This window comes from Hylobates moloch, unplaced genomic scaffold (genome assembly GCF_009828535.3).
Source record: "Hylobates moloch isolate HMO894 unplaced genomic scaffold, HMol_V3 SCAFFOLD_10, whole genome shotgun sequence".
NCBI lineage: Eukaryota > Metazoa > Chordata > Mammalia > Primates > Hylobatidae > Hylobates > Hylobates moloch.
Window position 1 is genome coordinate 10790368 of NW_026652285.1, and position 22132 is coordinate 10812499.

The following is a 22132-nucleotide window of genomic DNA, read 5'->3' on the forward strand; positions in this document are numbered from 1 at the left end:
TAAAGCCCTTTTCTTTTGCAGCTGGGAGGCAGATAGCTTTGGGCAAGTTTTCAAGCCCATCTCGCCCTCCTCCTGGAAACAGACTTGGTGCTATTGTGGGAGGGGCACGGTGGGAATGAGACCAGCCCTTTGGTTGGCATGGGAGTTGGGTGAGGCCTGTGACTGCCGGCTTTCCCCTACTTCCCTGACAACCTGCATGACTCAGCAGAGGCAGCCATAATCCTCCCAGGTACACAACTCCAGTGACCTGGGAATCTCACCCCCATCCCCACAGCAGCTGCAGCCAAACCCGCCCAAAGAGAGTTGGAGCTCAGACATGCCTAGCCACACCCCCACCTGATGGTTCTTCCCTACCCACCCTGGTAGCAAAAGACAAAGGACATATAATTTTGGAAGTTCTAGGGCCCTGCCCACCACCAGGCCCCTCTCTACACTACTACAGCTGATACTTTCTGGAAAGTGCCACCTCCTGGCAAGGGGCCAACCAGCACAAAAATAGAGCATTAAACCACCAAAACTAAGGAGTCTCACAGAGTCCATTGCACCCTCTGCCACCTCCACCAGATCAGGCGCTGGTATCCACAGGTGAGAGGCCCATAGACGGTTCACATCACAGGACTCTGTGCAGACAACCTGCAGTAACAGCCTGGAGCCGGGTAGGCTCACTGGGTGGCTAGACCCAGAAGAGAGACAACAATCACTTCGATTCAGCTCAGAGGAAGCCACATCCATAGGAAATGGGGAAGAGTACTACATCAAGGGAACATCCCATGAGACAAAAGAATCTGAGCAACAGCCTTCAGCCCTAGATCTTCCCCCTGACAGAGCCTATCCAAACGAGGGGGAATCAGAAAATCAACTCAGGTAATATGACAAAACAAGGCTCTTCAACACCTCCCAAAAAATCACACTAGTTCACCAGCAATGGATCCAAACCAATAAGAAATCCTTGATTTACGTGGAAAAGAATTCAGGAGGTTAGTTATTAAGCTAATCAGGAAGGGACCAGAGAAAGGTGAAGCCCAATCCAAGGAAATTAAAAAAAAGGTACAAGAAGTGAAGGGAGAAATATTCAAGGGAATAGATAGCATAAAGAAAAAACAAGCAAAAATTCAGGAAACTTTGGACACACTTTTAGAAATGCAAAATGCTCTGGAAAGCCTCAACAATAGAATTTAACAAGTAGAAGAAAGAAATTCAGGGTTCAAAGACACGGTCTTCGAATTAACCCATTTCAACAAAGACAAAGAGAAAAGAATAAGAAAATATGAACAAAGCTTCCAGAAAGTCTGGGATTATGTTAAATGACCAAACCTAAGAATAATCAGTGTTCCTGAGGAAGAAGAGAAATCTAAAAGACTGGAAATATATTTTGGGTAATAATTGAGGACAACTTCCCTGGCCTTGCGAAAGACCTAGACACCCAAATATAAGAATAACAAAGAACACCTGGGAAATTCATCACAAAAAGATCTTCGCCTAGGCACATTGTCATCAGGTGATCCAAAGTTAAGATGAAGGAAAGAATTTTAAGAACCATGAGACAGAATCACCAGGTAATCTATGAAGGAAAACCTATCAGATTAACAGCAGATTTCTCAGCAGAAACCCCACAAACTAGAAGGGATTTGGGACCTATCTTTAGCCTCCTCAAACAAAACAATTATCAGTGAAGAATTGTGTACCCAGTGAAACTAAGCATCATATATGAAGGAAAGATACAGTAATTTTCAGACAAAGAAATGCTGAGAGAATTTGCCATTACCAAGCCACCACTACAATAACTGCTAAAAGGAGCTCTAAATCTTGAAACAAATCCTGGAAACACATCAAAACAGAATCTCTTCAAAGCATAAATCACACGGGACCTATAAAACAGAAATACAAGTTAAAAAGCAAAAAAAAAAGACAAAATACAACCAAAGTACACAGGCAACAAAGAGCATGATGAAAGCAATGGCACCTCACATTTCAACACTAACATTGAATGTAAATGGCCTAAATGCTCCACTTAAAAAATACAGAACCACAGAATGGATAAGAACTCACCAATCAACTATCTGCTGCCTTTCGGAGACTCACATAACACAAAAGGACTCACATAAACTTAAAGTAAAGGGGCAGAAAAAGGCATTTCATGCAAATGGATACCAAAAGTGAACACGGGTAGCTATTCTTATATCAGACAAAACAATCTTTAAAGCAACAGCAGTTAAAAGAGACAAAGAGGGACATTATATAATGGTAAAAGGCCTTGTACAACAAGAAAATATTACAATCCTAAACATATATGCACCTAACACTGGAGCTCCCAAATTTATAAAACAATTACAACTAGACCTAAGAAATGAGATAGACAGCAACACAGTAATGGTGGGGAGCTTCCATACCCCACTGATAGCACTAGACAGGTCATCAAGACAGAAAGTCAACAAGGAAACAATGAATTTAAACTATACCTTGGAACAAATGGACTTAGATATGTACCGAACATTTCATCCAACAACCGTAGAATACACATTCTATTCGACAGTGCATGGAACTTTCTCCAAGATAGATCATATGATAGGACATAAAATGAGCCTCAATAAATTTAAGAAAATTGAAATTATATCAAGTACTCTTTCAAACCACAGTGGAATAAAACTGGAAATCAACTCCAAAAGGAACCTTCAAAACCATGCAAATACATGGAAATTAAATAACCTGCTCCTGAATGAGCACTGGACCAAAAACAAAATCAAGATGGAAATTAAAAATTCTTCAAACTGAATGATAATAAATGACACAACCTATCAAAACCTTTGGGATGCTGAGAGCAGAAGTTCATAGAGCATAGAGCAAAGTTCATAGCCCTAAATGCCTACATCAAAAAGTCTGAAAGATCACAAACAATCTAAGGTCACACCTTAAGGAACTAGAGAAAGAAGAACAAACCAAACCCAAATCCAGCAGAAGAAAGTAAATAACCAAGATCAGAGCAGAACTAAATGAAATTGAAACAAAAAAAGATTACAAAAGATAAATGAAACAAAAAGCTGGTTCTTTGAAAAGATAAGCAAAATTAATAGACGATTAGCCAGGTTAACCAAGAAAAGAAGAGAGAAAATCCAAATAATCTCACTAAGAAATAAAAAAGTATATATTACAACTGACACCACTGAAATACAAAAGATCATCCAAGGCTACTGTGAACACCTTTACGCACATGAACTAGAAAACCTAGAAGAGACAGATAAATTCCTGGAAAAATACAACCCTCCTAGCTTAAATCAGGAAGACTTAGATACCCCGAACAGATCAAAACCAGCAGTGAGATTGAAGTGGTAATTAAAAATTAGCAACAAAAAATAATTCAGTACCAGAAGGATTCACAGCAGAATTCTACCAGACATTCAAAGAAGAATTGGTACCAATCCTTTTGACACTATTCCACCAGATAGAGAAAGAAGAAACCCTCCTTAATTCATTCTGTGAAACCAGCATCACCCTAATACCAAAACCAGGAAAGGACAAAATCAAAAAAGAAAATTACAGACCAATACCCTTGGTGAACATAGATGCTGAAATCCTTAACGAAATACTAGCTAACTGAATCCAACAACATACAAAAAGAGAATCCACCATGATCAAGTGGGTTTCATACCAGGGATGCAGGGATTTTTTAACATACACAAGTCTATAAATGTGATACACCACACAAACAGAATTAAAAACAAAAATCACATGATCATCTCAATAGATGCAGAAAAAGCATTCAACAAAATCCAGCATCCTTTATGATTAAAACCCTCAGCAAAATCAGCATACAAGGGACATATCTTAATATAATAAAAGCCGTCTATGACAAACCCACAGTCAACATAATACTGAATGAAGAAAAGTTGAAAGCATTCTCTCTGAGAACTGGAACAAGACAAGGATGCCCACTCTCACCACTCCTCTTCAACATAGTACTGGAAGTCCTAGCCAGAGCAATCAGACAAGAGAAAGAAATAAAGGGCATCCAAATCAGTAAAGAGGAAGTCAAACTGTCACTATTTGCTGACGATATGATCGTTTACCTTGAAAACCCTAAGGACTCCTCCAGAAAGCTCCTAGAACTAATAAAAGAACTCAGCAAAGTTTCCAGATACAAGATTAATGTACACAAATTAGCAGTCTTCTATACACCAACAGCAACCAAGCAGAGAACCAAATCAAGAACACAATCCCTTTTAAAATAGCTGCAAAAAATAAAAATAAAAGACTTAGGAATATACCTAACAAAAGAGTCGAAAGACCTTTAGAAGGAAAACTACAAAACACTGCTGAAATAAACCACAGACAACACAAACAAATGGAAACACATTCCATGCTCACGGATGGGTAGAATCAATATTGTGAAAATGACCATACTGCCAAAAGCAATCTAAAAATTCAGTGCAATCCCCATCAGAATACCACCATCGTTCTTCACAGAATTAGAAGAAAGCAATTCTAAAATTCATATAGAACCAAAAAAGAGCTCACCTAGCCAAAGCAAGACTAAGCAAAAAGATGAAATCTGGAAGCATCATACTACCTGATTTCAAACTATACTATAAGGCCATAGTCACCAAAATAGCATAGTACTGTTATAAAAATAGGCACATAGACCAATGGAACAGAATAGAGAACCCAGAAATAAATCCAAATACTTCCAGCCAACTGACCTTTAACAAAGCAAACAAAAATATAAAGTGAGGAAAGGACACCCTTTTCAACAAATGGTGCTGGGATAATTGGCTAGCCATCTGTAGGAGAATGAAACTGGATCCTCATCTCTCACCTTCTACAAAAATCAACTCAAGTTGGATTAAGGACTTAAACCTAAGACCTGAAACTATAAGAATTCTAGAAGGTAATATTGGAACAACCCTTCTAGACATTGGCTTAGTCAAGGATTTCATGACCAAAAACTCAAAAACAAACACAATAAAAACAAAGATAAATACCTAGGACCTAATCAAAGTAAAGAGCTTTTTTTAGAGCAAAAGGAATGGTCTGGAGAGTAAACAGGCAACCCACAGAGCAGGAGAAAATCTTCACATTCTATACATCTGACAAAGGACTAATATCCAGAATCCACAACGAACTCAAACAAATCAGTAAGAAAAAAACAAACAATCCCATCAAAAAGTGGGCTAAGGGCATGAATAGACAATTCTCAAAAGAAGATATACAAATGCCCAACAAACATATGAAAAAATGCTCAACATCACTAATGATCAGGGAAATGCAAATCAAAACCAGAATGTGATACCACCTTACTCCTACAAGAATGGCCATAATCAAAAAATAAAAAAAAACAGTAGATGTTAGCATGGATGCAGTGAACAGGGAACACTTCTACGTGGCTAGTGGGAATGTAAACTAGTACAGCCACTATAGAAAACAATGTGGAGATTCTTTAAAGAACTAAAAGTAGAACTACCATTGGATCCAGCAATCCCTCTACTGGGTATCTATCCAGAGAAGAAGAAGTCATTATTTGAAGAAGATACTTGCATATGCATGTTTATAGCAGCACAATTCACAATTGCAAAATCATGATACCAACCCAAATGCCCATCAAACAAAGAGTGGATAAAGAAATCACGGCATATATATGTGATGGAATAGTACTCAGCCATGAAAAAGGAATGAATTAACAGCACTTGTAGTGAGTTGGATGAGATTGGAGACTATTATTCTAGGTGAAGTAACTCAGGAATGGAAAACCAAACATCGTATGTTCTCACTGATATGTGGGAGCTAAGCTATGAGGATGCAAAGGCATAAGAATGATACAATGGATGTTGGGGACTTAGGGGGAAGAGTGGAAGGGGAGCTAGGGATAAAAGACTACAAATATGGTGCAGTGTATACTGCATGGGTGATATGTGCACCAAAATCTCACAAATCATCACTAAAGAACTTACTCATGTAACCAAATACCACCTGTACCCCAATAACTTGTGGAAAATTAAAAAATATATATATATATTTTTTAAAAAGCAATTTTATCTGTTTCCAAAGCCTATACACCTTTCTTTACACTGCTTCCAAAAGTAAAAAAGACCACTGAGGGGTTGTTATTACAGGCTGCTTTCTGCCCAGGGCAACCTTTCACAACTAGAATGCTGAAAGGAAGGAAGGTTTTGCCTACAGTCCTGATCATTGCATTCTGAGGAAGAGGGACGTAGATGAATAAGAGGAAAACAGGGGCATGCAACAAGTTAAAAAGTCAAGCTTAAGGACAACAGAAGAGTAATCAAAAGGGAGAATTATAAAAAGAATTGCTTGGTTTGACTCTGAAAGGCCTATCTCCCAAGTGGTAAAAATAATGTGTACAGAGTGTTCACGATGGCCAGCCCCTCTTCTAACACCTTTGCATCCTAGAAACTTATTCAATCAACTAACACTCTCAAGATAGTATTAGAACTGTCCACAACTATAGGTGACAAAACTGAGGGCACACAGAAGTTAAGTACTATGTTTCCCGTGGTCTTACAGGAACTAGATTCGAGAACAGAATTTGAGACCAGGGGCCTGAGTCTAGGTTCACACTCTTAACTACCGGACGTGGTGCCTTTAGAATAACTATGAGTGGGGAAGGCTTGGCTTAAGGAGATGAAAATCTCTAATTTGAGATCCAAGATCCCTACCCTTAAAGGATTGAAGAAGTTGACAAACCATGGAGATAACATTGTGACCAACACAGGAAATGGTCTTGAACCACTGGTTAATTAAGTCGTTCGTCTCTTTGTGATCTCTCTAAGCCACTGGTTCCCGGCCTTAGCTGCACATTAGAACCACCTAGGGAGTTCTTACAAAACGCTGCTGCCTGGGCCTCATGCCAGACTGACTGCATTGGAACCTCTTGGGGTGGGTCCTCGGCATCTATGCTTTTTTTAGTGTTCTCTAGGTGATTTCTAATGTGCCATCTGGGCTGTGAACCACTGATGCAGGTAACTGTGGACGAGGTCATCACTGAGTGGAGAGCCAACTCTGCCCGGCAGCTGAAAGCCTTTCACGTGGCCTGCAAAGACATTCTCACAAAGGCTCTTCAGCCTGCAAGCACCTCAAGGACAGGGATTGTGTCCCATACAATTATTTGGGTATTGTCCATGACATCTATCATGATGACAGCTGAGTCATGGAGTCAGGAGCTGGCTGGGACCTCTCTGCTCATTGTATCCAGTGTTTTTGAATTCCAGGGACATACAGAAGGGTCAAAGTGGACTGTTTTGGGTGATTGGGCATGGAGATGTGAGTCACTGGTTTGGTGAAGTTTCCAGGGAACTTGAAATCAGAGAAGGTCAGCGAGACCACCCAGGAAACAACACACAATGTCTTCAGCTCCTCGGGACAGGTGGGATTCCTTATTATCAAGCTCCAGCTCTGAGAAAAGCCCCTGTGTCTAACTCAAATCTGAAAGAACTAAAGTGACAGCACTAACATACCAATTTAGAACTGCAAGATGGAACACTGCTGCCGTTAGGCCACCGCAGGAGCTGCCATGTCCTCTTCTCCTGGGTTATGTGAGCACGTGTCCGTCTCTCATAATAGACTTTAGCAACCTTCAAGAATAAGCACATTGTGTCACATTTCTTTGTATTTAATGCCACACAACCACACACCTAGTACACAGTGGAAAACTAATAAAGGCTTCTTTGGTAGAATAAATACTAGGGCCGACATTACTTGCTCTCTGAAGTCCTTCGTAGTGTTAAGTGTTTACACAGAGGCCTGGGCATGTACAAGTATGGACTTCAGATGAAAAAAAATTGAAAAAAGAATAAAAATAGCTGATAGATGTGTGAAAAGATTCACATCCTTGCTGAAATTTAAAGGAAAGCAAATATTTTAAAAAATGGAATTTTTTTGATCTATCAAATTGACAAGTGATTTGGATCAGTAATACTGATCCAGTAATACTGAAGGCTAACAGGAGTGTGGAAAAGAGACTGTTAGTGAGAACATGAATTGCAATAGCTTTTGTAAAGGGCTTACTGCGTGACAATTACAAGTATGAATACTTTGGCCCAATAATTTATTTCTAAAAAAAACTATCCAAAGAAGATTATTGGATACCTATACAAAACGCTGTTTATGATTTTTTAAATGGAAATAACTTAACTGTCTTTAAAAATAGGATTGAGTAAATAAATTGGGGTATACCCACACAATAGAGTATGCTACTGTGTGAAGGATGAGGTAATCTTTAAATGACCAATGTGGAAAGACATCCATGATATATTTTTAAATGAAAATCCCAGATTACAAAGTAACATGATTAATATGGTCAAATTTTTACCAGAAAGGGAATCTTTAGTATACAATATGGTATAGCAATATATAGATACATAGATGATAGATGGATAAATGAAATTATCTTTGAGGATAAATATTATCCTGTTAGTCCAGGTGCTAAGTTTATCTGAAGACATCCATTTACTATCACACATACGTCTCTATTATTTAATTTCTTTAACAATCTACATTGGTTGCTTGCTTTTACAATCCAATAAATCTATTTCTGTTTCAAAAGGCAGATCAAGAAGTGGAGGTATTAGTAGAAGAGGTTACAGTGTTCTGGGTGAACTCTAGCCCAAATCGGGTAGGTGTGGAGGACAGCCTCCACAATCCTCTTCTTGAGATTTCTTTCTTCGACGCTAAGGTCTTTGTGGGCAGGCACCATTAATGTATGATGGAAGGAAGAAAAGGACAGAGAAGGAAGGGAATGAGAGAAGGGGACCAGAAATTAACTTTCGGGGTCTGCCTCGACCTAGGGTTTTTCTGGGATACAGGGAAGGACTTTCAGTGCTAATAGAAAAGTCATAGGAAAATGGGGATGAGTTGGTCACCTTAGCAGGAAGAAGGGAGATGTCTATCTTTCCCTGGTTCGATAAGCTATTATAGCTTCCAACAGCTCATTCTGCAGCAAAACAATTGGCTTCTAGATGTCAAGAAAGATGGATTCTAATCCCACCTCTGCCACTAAATAACTTTGTGACCTTTAGCAAGCCACTCACCCTCCCAGGGCCTTAGCTTTTTCCTGTAAAACAAGGGAGTGGAACCAAATGGTTTGAAAGTCCCATGAAGCTCTGTCACTCAGCACTGAGGCCTCTGTCTAGACTCTGGCATTCCTCCAATGGTGTTTCTTACGAGAATGTTCATTGTTTCCTGACAGCAGACCTTTAGCGTTTCAAAAGTAAAGACAATGCCTTTCTGTCGATACATGCCCCACCCCAGGCCTGGCATGGTGTTGGACTTTCATGAGTTGGCTTTCTGTCTAGTGGGCCCTCAGGGGAGCAGGTGGTGGCTGTCTTCCCTAACTCACTCCTAGACAGTCCAAGCAGGGCCCAGCTTGGCAGGAAGAACTTGATTACTGTCAAAGGCTTTTAGTAAGCAAGTGAAGCATTTTAACTGGGAGGAAACAAAAGCAATGAGTGACAAACCCATTAGCGATGCCACTCAAAGCCAGATGAAAGGAAGACCAAGGTGTGCTGAAGCTGGCTCCCACTGACACAGGAAAGTGGGCTACTCCCCTCCCTCTGAACTCTACTTTCAGTGGTCACCTTTGTGTCTCGAAATCAGCCGTGATGGGAGTATTTACACTGCAGAAGCTGGCAAATGCTAAACATTTAGGATTTATTTCTCCCCTTCCTCCCTCCCCTTCCCTCCCTCCCTCCCTTCCTTTCCTTCCTTTCTTTCCTCCTTCCCTCCCTTATTCCTTCCTTCCTTTTCTTTTCCTTTCTTCCTTTCCTTCTTCCTTCCTTTCCTTCTTCCTTCCTTCCTCCCTCCCTCCCTCTCTCTTCTTTCTTTCTTTCCTTTCTTTCTCTCTCTTTCTTTTCTTCCTTCCTTCCTTCCTTCCTTCCTTCCTTCCTTCCTTCCTTTCCTTTCCTCTTTCTTTCTTTCTCTTTCTTTCTTTCTTTCTTTCTCTTTCTTTCTTTCTCTTTCTTTCTTTCTTCCTTTCTCTCTTTCTTTCTTTCTTCTTTCTTTCTTTCTTTCTCTTTCTTCCTCTCTTTTCTTCATTTCTTTCTTTTTCTTTCAGAGAGAGAGAAATTACCAGGGCATATCACTGATTGAGTTAGTTCAGGGAAAGAGGAAGCTCCTCCTGGCCTTGGGCTCCTTCTTGAAGATGCAGGAACAGCCTCAAGCTGAGCTGCTGAGCTTGCCCTTTCTTGAGTGAAGCCAAGGGAGTCCCTCCATCCAGGGCTAGGCAAGTGTCACAAGTCAAGTGATAGAAGGTGAGAGGAGGAGAGGGAGGAGAAAGGGGGAAGACTAAGCACATGTTAACAGGCCTAATCAAAACATTCAAACCTCTCTTAGCCATTCATTGGTCATCTGGGCTGGTAGTGAGTTCAAGTCCAACACAGCAGGTGTTCAGGCAACCATTTTGCAGAATGATATGAAGACAGAGGGAGGCTTTGAAAGTAGAAAAAGCAAGAACGTTTGAGTAAGAGTGGTTTAGGCTTGAAGCCCAACCTGACCATAAACCGTCTGCTTGACCTCAGGTAAAATTATTTAATCTCTGTGACTCAGTGCCCAAATTTATTCCATGGTAATAATCAAAATTTAATTAATAGAATTTGTACATGCTTGGCCCATAGTAGGTATACTGGCTGAGTAGAATGTAGTAGCTAAACTATAAAAAAAGATATCTGATACCTGACACCTGTATACTTTAGAGACAGTTTTTCAGCCTGACTACGAAGTTTGCAAAGCAATCTCCACCTTTGATGGGCATAAATTCCTCAGTGACTCTTCACAATCTCTAAGTTAAGCTGTTGCATGAACAAGTTTGCCTTCAAACTGACCGTACCAATAAAGCAGTACCCCCTGGTGATGTGATCTTACAGCCCCCAGCAGTCTTCATTCAGGCCTAATGGGTACCCAAGCAAGCAGAAGCTGGGATCTTCTCTGAAGAGGAGAGTATCAGGTTTGGGGAAGATGTGAGATTCTGCTTGAGACCTTCAAAACTTCTATCCATTTGGGTATGTGATTCCCCTTCCTTCCTGAGTCACAGATAGCTCATGGTACCTTCTAGAAACTCAGAGGAGGTTAAACCACATGGTCTGGGAACAAAAGGTAAAGATAGAAGTCAGAGCTGGGACTTAACGTCTCTGTTGCTACATTGGGGAAATGTTTCCAATCTCTACTGAAAAAAGCAAGGGCTGGAGGAGAACTCCACAGGCTCCCTGAGTCCCATGTAGCATAGAGATACAAGGTGGCCTCATCAGGACTGGGACACCTGCTCCTATGAGGAATTGCTGACCACTCTCTCCCACCCCCACCACGTGGGAGAAAAGAACAGCAAGGACACCAATAACCCTGGTCATAATGGACCCACAAACAGGCCACAAGCCAAGACAGTCTGTGCGATGTCTCCTTGTGTGCTAACTCCCTGCATACTCCATGACACCCACCTTGTTCTACAGGTGCTTTCTTAAGCTGGGGACTCTGACTCCAAGAGAGGTTTGGGGACAGCGCCACGGAGGCAGAGTCTGCCCTCCCACTCTTAGAAAGCTGATGATGGATGAGTTAGGGATTCTTATCTCCACTACTCGTAGTCCAAAACATGCCCCTCTAGTTCCATGGCCCAGTCCTCAACAGATTCCCTGAAACTCCAAGTTCTGAAGCTGTGGGAAGATATGACATACTTCTCAGAAGTCCAGAAGTCAGTAGGTCCCCTTTTGGCTTCTCAAGTGTGCACACACCCTTGTTATATGCAGCACTCTGAGCGATGAATTGTGATTAGGCCAGACGTCTCCATACCCCTGGAGAGTATGTAGAATAGAGTAGATAAGTGATATATCCAGGTATAGAGATAGTCTAGGAACTGCAGGCATGTGGGCCTAGATTCCCTGATCTGTCCCTTGGTCAGTTACATAACCTTGAGGCATGTCACTGGCTCTTGCTGGGCCTCATCCTTCCCATATGTAACTTCTGTGGATTTTATCCATTTCTAGCCCAACACATCCACTTCTCACCATCTGCACTGTTCTCTTCTGAGACCATTTTTCCAGCCCTCTAACTGGTCTCCCTCATCCACTCACCTTCCCTATTGATGAGCAGAGAAAAAAATCCAATAAGGACACTTATAAAAGAAGAGGGGGCAGGGAGAGAGAGAAGGAAGAAACGAATAGAAAATCATTACTTAGCCAGGCTCGGTGGCTCAAGCCTGTAATCCCAGCATTTTGGGAGGCCAAGGCGGGTGGATCACTTGAGGTCAGGAGTTCGAGACCAGCCTGGCCAACATGGTGAAACCCTGTTTCTACTAAAAATACAAAAATTCACCAGGCATGATGGTGTGCACCTGTAATCCTAGCTACTGGGGAGGCTGAGGCACAAGAATCGCTTGAACCAGGTAGATGGAGGTTGCAGTGAGCTGAGATGGTGACACTGCACTCCAGCCTGGACAACAGAGCCAGACTCCATCAAAAAAAAATCATTAAGTATAGTCTCAAAGACATTTTCTAGGGAGAGAAAGAAAGATTCTGGCTAAGAAAAAAAGAATGTCTCAGTGAAAGGATGAAGGTGTGACTTTTAAGAAAAAAGAAAATGGCAGGTGCAGGCTGATGAGAGGTGGTGAGAAACAGCACAGGGTGGGAAGTGCCAAAGGGCAGGCACTGGCCACATAGGCTGGGGACAGCTGATTCAGGGTGAAAATGAAAGACAAAGAGCAGCTGTGCTTTGTGCTGAAAGGAAGCTAGGGGGTTTTTGCAGCAGGGCAGGCATCGGGGCGAGAAGTCCTTTCCCAGTCAGTAGTCCTGGTGCTGCGCTGGGGATGCGAGTGTTGCTGCAGAGCTGTGAGTCCGCCTCAGCACCGCTCTGGGCACCGCAGCTCTGCCTCCCTCTCAAGGTGCCAACTCAGCCTCCGTCATGTGGCTCCCAGATGGTCCCCATTTCAATGCTGAGCCCAGCTGCTGCAGCAGCCTGTTTAGAATGGCATTTTGGGGCTTGCTGTGTTGTTTTTAAAAAACCCTGTGAAGAAGGCTGTATTTCCCCATATTTTATAGATAAGGAAACTGAGGCTAGATACATTTTTAAGGCCGTACAGTTAGAACGTGGCAAAGCCAGCATACAGCCAGCTGCTAGTCTTTTAATAACTTGAATTTTTACCCCAGGTTCTAAAAGCAATCTATCCTTATAATTAAAAATATACAAACTAATAAAATAACAAAATGAAAGTCACCCATAACCCTCTACCTAAAGAGGAATAAAAGTTTTGTATGTTTTCTTCTAGTCTTTTTAATTAGTTCCTCCACATATTATTTTTACTTATGTATAAAAGTGCAATTGTATTATAAAAATCATTGCAAAAATCTTCGCTTCATGTGATGGATGATTTCTCTCAGGCATTTTTATATTCTTGAGAAACTCATTTTATTTCTTACATAGTAATACATCATATGGCTACACCATAATTTATTTGGTCTTTTTTCTACTCTTGGACATTTAGGTTTCTTCCCACTTTGGGGGCTTAGTGGATAATTTAAGAAATGTTTTTTTAACTGTGCATGCCCTGGTACTAAATTTTGTAATCTCAAAGAGAGGTCAGCGTAGACACATAGAGTCAATGAGAAAAAATATACATGGAAAACCATTATGCCAGGTAACATATTCACAGATCAAAGAACCAGGAGGTGATAGGAGAAAATGAGATGAATGCAGCTTGGTGGGATTCCACAAAGTTTCACGGAGTAAATGACATTTGATTTAAAATAGGGGTCAGGAAACTTTTTCTATAAAGAGTCATATTGCAAATATTTGAGATTCTGCACACTCTATAGTCTCTGTTGCAAGTATTCAAGTCTGTCATTGTCTTATGGGGCCTAATGTGCCCACCCTATTGAAATCACCCCCAAAAGCAGCCACAGACAATACAGAAAGAAATGTACAAGTATGTCTATGTTCCAATAAAACTTTATTTTCAAAAACAGGCAATGGGCTAGATTTGGCCCACAGGCTATAGTTTGCTGATCCCTGATTTGCACACCCGAAGTAGAGATAGGTTTTGTTATGACCTTATCAGAGGGAGAAGGACTGTAGGGAAAGTTAGATATTTTATGGTTGGCTAGTATAGGTTGTGGCCAAACCGTATGGGGTCTGAGAGCCAGGTTGCAGGATGCTAAAAGTCTATGAACTTTGTGTAGCAAACACAGGATTCATTAATTTTTACGGAACCATTTTCAAGTATCGGGGACGCATAATGTTCCCAGAATGATTAGCATCTCTGAGAAATTATGGGAAGGAATCCTAGAAACCTAAAAAGACTGATTTTGACTTACCTACTTTGTTTTTTATTTTCTTGCTTTTCTTTATTAGCATCTTATAATTCACTCAGCTTGTCCATCTAGAGGTCAAAACTTACCCAGTTAGAAGAAATGGGGTTGGGGGAACAGTGAGAGGCGAAGGAGCTATTTGCTGGCTGCCTCTCATTGGACTGTGAATCTCAGTGCCTGTGATGGAATAAAGGGAGAGCAGCTGGCCACCCAGGTGTGTGAAGTCAGCCAGCTCCCTGGGCTGAAGAACAGGCCTCCTTCTGGGTAAGGCTCTAAATGCCTCTCTCCATCTGGACTCTCTGCACATGCAGCCAATATACGGCCTTCAGTTCCTTCTCTCCCCACAAACCTCATCCTTGTCTAAGACACTGGCTCTTAGACCAGATGAGGTTTCATCTCCCAACAAGTAGCATTTGCATCACTTGGGAACTTGTTAGAAATGCCAAAATCTCAAGCCCCAACCCAGACCTACTGATCAGAAACTCTGGAGTGTAAGAACCAGCAACCTATATTTTAACAAGACCTCCAGAGGATGGTGATACACACTGTATTTTGAGAACCACTGGCTAGGATCTCTGTGTTGCCATTAGAGCTCTATCCCAAGGGGCTAGGCACTGAACTAATGAACATTGCATGCAATGTAATTCTAATGATCCCCAAATCTAGTTATTATTGCCCTTTAACAAATACAGACACTGAGGCTCTGACATGTTAAGAAATTTGATTTGAACCTGGGTCGTTTTTATTCCAAACCCCACACTATTGACCATTCTGCTCTAGCACCTTCTCTCTATGCATAGGGCTAGGAGGTCTGTCTTTAGAAGTGTACTTTTCCAAAGACTGTCATGATTTATTTTCTTAATAACATTCACTGACCACCTCTCCCACGCCAGGCCCTATCCCAAAGTATAGCGTTTATTATTAAGCTCCATTCTAGTCCAAGCCCTGCGAGTAGGTAATTTGCTTTAGCCCCTACACAGCAGAAAACTCTGCTTAGGAAGTCGGCATTACTTGTTTCAGGGCCACTAGCTCTGAGCATTATAAAATTTCAAATGTGGGTGCCTTGCTGGCCCAAGTAATCAGAGTGTGGCTTTTCTTTCTTTTTTTTTTTTTTTTTGAGACACAGTCTCCCTCAGCCACCAAGGCTGCAGTGCAGTGGCACAATCTCGGCTCACCGCAAACACCATCTCCAGAGTTCAAGCGATTCTCCTGTCTCAGCCTCCTGAGTAGCTGGGATTACAGGCACCTGCCATCAAGCCTGGCTAACTTTTGTATTTTAGTAGAGACATGGTTTCACCATGTTGGCCAAGCTGGTCTTGAACTCCTGACCTCAGGTGATCTGCCCGCCTCAGTCTCCCAAATTGCTGGGATTATAGGCATGAGCCACCACACCCGGCCAGAGTGTGGCTTTAAAGTGAGGAAGAAGCTGCTCTGGGAATGGACTATGTGCTTTTGAGAGAGGAGAAGTCAGCACCCTGAGCAGAGCTTCATAGGCTCGGTGAGCCAAAATGTGGAGGGTCTGGGCATCCAGCTGATTGAACCTCAGGTGGCCTGTGTGTCACAAGCCCTGAAGCAGACTCCCAAGACCTCCCATGGCTTTGACGCAGATCATAGAAAAAGCCCTCTCCCAATGTCCTAGGTTTGACATCAATTTCTTCCGTAAAATTGGCTGTGTGGCCATGGATAAGTCACTGGCCCTTTCCGAGACTCAGTTTCCCCATTGGTACAAGACTCAATCAGTGGGTTTCAAACACTTTTTAAGTTGCAGAAAGCTTTATCTAAATAATATCTGACACCAGATTCCAACACATTAAATAGATAATAAAGGCAGTTGCTCTAGTTAATTGGAGGAAGGGAAGGGAGGAAGTGAGGAGCTGAAAACCATTAGCCTTTCCTGACTCCCTGCAGTACATATGGCACCATATGAAGAAGAAGCTACAACAGCCCACCCAATCTAGCCCCCATCACCATGTGATATCTCCTGTTACTCTCTGCCTTCCTCCTCTCCTCCTCTCCAGCCTTCTTTCTATTCATCAGCTATCCCACACACCCTCCTTAGAGCCTTTGCACTGGCTGTTCCCTTGGTTCAGATGCTCTTCCTCCAGACATCCTCACCTCTTTCAAGTCTTTTTCTTTTCTTTTTTTTTTTTTTTTTTCAGACAGAGTCTTGCTTTCGCTCTGGCTGGAGTGCAATGGCACCATCATGGCTCACTGCAACCTCTGCCTCCCAGGTTCAAGTGATTGTCTTGCCTCAGCCTCCCAAGTAGCTGGGATTACAGGCGTGTGCAACCATGCCTGCCTATTATTTTTTAGTTATTTATTTATTTTTTTTGAGACAGAGTCTCACTTGGTCACCCAGGCTGGAGTGCAGCGGCGTGATCTCGGCTCACTGCAAGCTCCGCCTCCCGGGTTCACGCCATTCTCCTGCCTCAGCCTCGCAAGTAGCTGGGACTACAGGTGCCCGCCACCACGCCTGGCTAATTTTTTCGTATTTTTAAGAGACAGGGTTTCACCATGTTGGCCAGGCTGGTCTCAAACACCTGACCTCAGGTGATCCGCCCACCTTGGCCTTCCAAAGCGCTGGGATTACAGCTGTAAGCCACCGCGCCTGGCCCTCTTTCAAGTCTGCTCACATGCTGCTGGCTCCATGAGGCCTAGTGTGCCCACCCCATTAAAATCACAGCCCTCTTCACTCACTAGCACTTCCAATCCCCTCTCCCTTCACTCTACTGTTTTTCCTTTCTCCAAACTCATATCACTTTCTACCTTCATATCTACCTTTTATTGTATATATAGTTTATGGCCAGTCTCTCTCTGCTGGTAGGCAGCATCCTGAAAAAAGCATATCCCAGGTGCCTAGAGAAGTGCCTCAGAATGTAACAGGCCTTCCATACATAATTGTTGTTATGAAGAATGGAGCTTTGAGGGCTCTCATTGTTCATAACTTGTCTTCCCATGTGGTCACCCAACCTAATATGTGCTTCCACTGCCCTGAAACTCATTCATTTTGTCTGGTGCAGAGCTAGCCCTAAGGGCACCAAAACCCAGCTGGTCTTTCTGACTCCATGAGGCTCAGAGCAAAGCCACTTGCTTGCTTCACACCTTCAACAACCTTGTATTATAGTCAGAGGGTGAGAGAGGAAGAGTGGGAAGGGCACAGAAGCACGGCTGGAAAAGCGAGAAGGAAGGAGGAGGGAGGAGAGGGCAGGCAGTACTATTGTGGGTGGCTTAGCACAAGATCAGCACCTGCCATGGGCTAGTTCTGCAGCTGGGCATTTCTCGCGGACTGTCTCATCTAGCCTCCTGAAAACACCATATATTGCAGGTGATAACTAAGGAGGTGAACCCCGGAGAAGTGACGTAATTCGCCCAAGATGGTCCCGCGAGTAAGGGAGTACCTGGGATTCGGATCCAGGCCATCTGGCTCCAGAGCCTCCTCTTTCCTCTCTACCAGTATTACCTACAGAGCCACAGTGGAGACGTGCTGAGTCTTTCTCAGGGAGATGGGAAAGAGGCCAGGAATCCACTGTGTGTAGCTCTGCTTTCTCTGCCTCATTTCTCTCCTGCAGCCACATGCTCTGGTCTGCAGTTCAGGGACCTCTGGCCCTGGGCTCCTCTCCTGTGATCGAGCCCCGGAAGGCAGCTGTGTTCATGGTCCTTGTGATCAGAGTCCCTGCAATAACCTAGGACAATGTTTGCCCACGTCATGCCCTCTCCTTTTGGTGCCCGCGGAGGCTGTGAAGCCAGCAACACGACGTTTTGTCTGGCTAAGCTTTGGGGCTGATTGAAAGTCTTCGGAACCTGTGCTCCTCCGGTGCTCTTCTTCCTGGAAACGGTTACCATGGAACACAGCCACAATGCAGCCTTCACTGTCAGAACTAATGAAAGTCAGAAAGCTATTAGGGGAAGAATTTTTTTCCTCCCTCCCTCTTGCACATAATTCTACTCTTCAGTGAGGTGTTTGCATGTCTGCCCTGTTTGTGAGATGTTAATTGCGTCCTCATTGAAATTCCTTGCCCACTGCCATCACTTCCTTTTGAGCTCCAGCCCCTGAAGCTGGCCTTTTTGAGATAATGAAGCTAAGTGACCAGAGAGAGTGCATCCCAGGCTCTCTGAAGAAGCATGCATCTTATCAGGCCTCATCACAGCCGAAAAGCATTCTGTGGCTCCCAGCGACCCCAGAACATGGCACTCAAGGACTCTCAGAACCAGGTTGCAGCTGCACTTTGCATGCTTCCTCCTTCCTCCAGGACATCCTGGGTTAAAGTCATAGAGGGCCAGCTCTACTCTCTGATGACATCTTCACATCTCTGTGCCTCTTAGGCCCCTACGGCTTCTGTCCAGAATGCCCTCCTCCTGGCCTCTCCATTTCACCAACTCTCAGTGTTCAGCTACACTGGCCACCTTCTCAGTAAAACCCTCCATCCCTAGAGAAGCATAGGTCCAGGTACACCTATGGCTCCTCCCTGTTCCCCAGGTCACATGTCTCATCACAACTATTTGCGGCAAACCTGCCTTTTTCTCTAAACAGTGAGTTCCTTGAGAGCAGAGGTGGGCTCTGATTCATCCTTCAATTCCCAGAGCCTAGCACTGTACCTGGCACTTCACGGATGTCCCATAATGCCACTGCTTCCTTGCTTCTACTCCACCTGTTAATAGAAGGAAAGTAAACACAGCTGAGCCCATGAGGGGGCGAAAGAACATAGCGAATATAACGATGGATTGCTGTGTAGACTCTACCCACTGTCTACTGCCCAACCCACTGCAGAGGCACTGAAAAAGAAAAGCCAGTTCTGGGGCCCTAGGAGCTCATTCTGGCTGGTATTTATAGCAAGGTAATTAGCTCCCTTCCCTAGCACCCCTGGAAGTGCTGGGAGACAATCTAGAAGCAGCAATGAGGAAAGCAACATAAAGGGATTGCCATAGAAACATGGGGAGAAGGCTGGGGGCACTTGGGGGAAACAGAAGCAGCCCCCAGCACTTTCTGTGTTTCTCACCTGTAAGTGCAAGAGCTCAGTCCTGAAAGGAAGATTTCCCAGGGGCAGTCTGGGGGCTCTTCTTTCTGTGGCCAAAGGCGACCCTCCTCCACTCAGCCCAGGCTTGAAAGGCACTATCTGGTCCCACCCCCGCAGACCCTGGGTCTGCAAGAGATTCTACGTCATGGAGCAGAAAAAGTCCCCCAAGTTCTCCTACCCTGGACTCCTGGAGAAGCTTATCCTCACCCAGATAACTGAAACTTCTCTGCCAGAGCTGGAGAAGGCTGGAGGCAATTTTCCTTCCTAGTAGTGACGCAAGGGAGTTATGACAGTGGACTGGATCGTTTCCCTCTCGGTACCCCTCACCTGGACTCTTGCAATCATAGTCTAACTGCTCATTCTGTCTCTGTTCTCACCTCTGTTCAGTTGAATCTCCACATTTCCACCAGAGTGATACTTCTAAAATGCAATTCTGATCATGTTATTTTCCTGCTCAAAATTCTTCAGCAGGTCCCCACGGTTTTCAGGATAGAAATTCTTACAATTTTGCATGGAATGCAGGCTCCATCACGCTTTGCCTCTCTGGCCACTGCCCACTCCCTCCCCCCAGTATGAAGCCCATGCAATTTTCATCTCAGTCATACTAATCAATGTGTGGTTTTCCAAACTCAGCTCTCTCTTGCCTTGGGGTCTTTGTCCATGCTGTTCTCACTCCCTCCCTCCCCTTCAGACTCCTCCTCACCTTTTAAGTCTCTGCTCTAGGACCATCTCCTTTCAGGGAAGGCTTCTCGACCTCCCAGGTAGACCAGGTACCTCACTTGTTGCTACATTGGAACTACTGTGTTCCCACCTAGTGAATCTCAAGGCAAGTCAGAATCACTGGACTTCCTGATGGCCTCTCCAACTGTATGTCAAGTCCTTGTAGGCAGGGCCATATTTTCTTGATTTCTGTGCCCTAATACCTAACACAGGACTGACACCCAAATAAGTGATTTAAATGTCATAGGGTTGGCACTAGAATGAGGTGAGTGAGCCACCCAGGGTGCAGAATTTAAGGAAATGCTCTCAAATTTGTGCAAGACAGGCTGGCATGAATTGTCATAAGGGGATTTTCGCCCCTGCTGTTTTGCTTGTCAGGTCACAGCAAGTCCTGGGTGGGTGAAAGGGCATCAACGATTTGGGAGATGGATAGAGGAGGCTGCACTTTTCTGGAAGACCTTGACCTTCCAGCTCCATGCAACACTGAAAAGCATCTTCCACTTTATCAGAATTTCTATGGAAATCTCCAACTTCTTGCATGTAGCGTAAGATAGGGAAGATGTATCCCCACTTAAATGCAGTATCATGAACTCCTGAGCTGATGCCTTCTACACTTAGCTAAAGTGGACTCTATGAATACTGTCTGTGTCTACCATGGATTGCTATATTCAAGAGCTATCCACCTAGCTTTCTGTAATATGCAAAGATAATTTCTAAAAGGGACCATTAATAGCCTCTTAAAAGGAGAAGAAAATACCACCAAAACTATGATGCACTAGCAGGGACATCACATAAAACCACCAAGATTCCTCACCACACAACTCCAGGGAGCACCTTCATATAGGCTGCAATGTCAATTGTGCCCCTGGATTTGTGCAATGTGGTGGCCATTTCCCCATTATCCCTCAGCTATACATGAACTCAGCCCAGCTTCCCTGGCACTAAACTCAAAACACTCAAAAACATCCTTACCAGCATCCACAGTGAATGAGAAAGGGGAACAAACTTGGAGCTGGTGAGCTGGCTCCAGACTCCACAAATGGTCAGCTTCTCTCGGTTTCCAACTGGATGACCTTAAACCAAATCTCTTTAATCTCCTCTGTGAATGTGAGGCCCCATGTTGGGCTCACAAAAGAACATTAGCCTGAGAGGTACCTGCAGAGAGAAGAATGGGCAGCCCCTCTAAAGTAGGCTAGGTGAAGGGAGAGTCTTGCCTCATGGGAGGCAGAAGGAGATTATGAGGGTTAACAAATGTGTCAGAGAACCTGGGTGCCTTAGGTTCATTTATTTTGATCCCTTCAGTTTTCAGACATAGGAACTGAATGGAGCAATCAAGACAGTCCTGCCCAATATCACTGAATGAATTAGCAGCAAGGAAAGGTCCTATGTTGCCAGGCCAGGGCTTACTCAGACACACAGTTGCTTTATTTTAGTGATGAAGTGGGTCTGGCTGACAGCGTTTGTAGATCTTTATTGAGAGTCAGCTGGAAAAATTAGTCCCTGCTCATTGAAGATCCTCCCATTCCCAGAGTGAAGACTCCCTCCTTCTAAAAACGGGCCAAGAGGCAAGGAATACAGTACCTAGTAAGGCTTTGCCAAGCACCCTCTATTGGCATCTATCTGAATTGCTGGCATAGAGCCCAGGAAGAGACGCATACTTTCTGGAGTCAAGCTTCCCTAAGTGAGCTCCAGGGGCCAATTGCACTGAAACCCCCTGGGGCTTATTAAAATCTGGCTTTCATAGATGCACCCCAGATCTACTAAATTAGAGCCTAGGGGTGGGAGGATACCATTAACAAACTCCACATGGGATTTTGGTACACAATAAAGTTTGAGAACCAACACCCAGATATTATAGTGGTAAGAAGGAGCCTAATGGGTATCAGATATCTACTACTAAAGCACTGTGCTAGGCACTAGATAGATAGATATCCTTAGAAGTGACAGAAAAGGCAGAAACAAAACATTATTTCTTTGCCACACTTAGGGAAGCTTTGCACCAGATGGCATGCATCTCCTCCTTGGTTCTACACCAGCAATTCAGGTAGGTGCCACCAGATGCTGCTGGAAAGAGATTTCCCCAGCACAGAAAATTAAGACAAT

The 22132-nt window shown here is 43.5% G+C and overlaps 1 long non-coding RNA gene across 1 annotated transcript; it reads right to left on the reverse strand.

The window, feature by feature from the left end:
• Positions 1 to 7258: 7258 nt before the first annotated feature.
• On the reverse strand, positions 7259 to 14468 carry LOC131384419 (uncharacterized). The gene is made up of 4 exons (XR_009215250.1): positions 14301 to 14468; positions 11670 to 11786; positions 10330 to 10434; positions 7259 to 7583 (listed from the first exon to the last, which is right to left on the reverse strand). It is a non-coding gene; the product is annotated as an uncharacterized LOC131384419 (long non-coding RNA).
• Positions 14469 to 22132: the final 7664 nt, after the last annotated feature.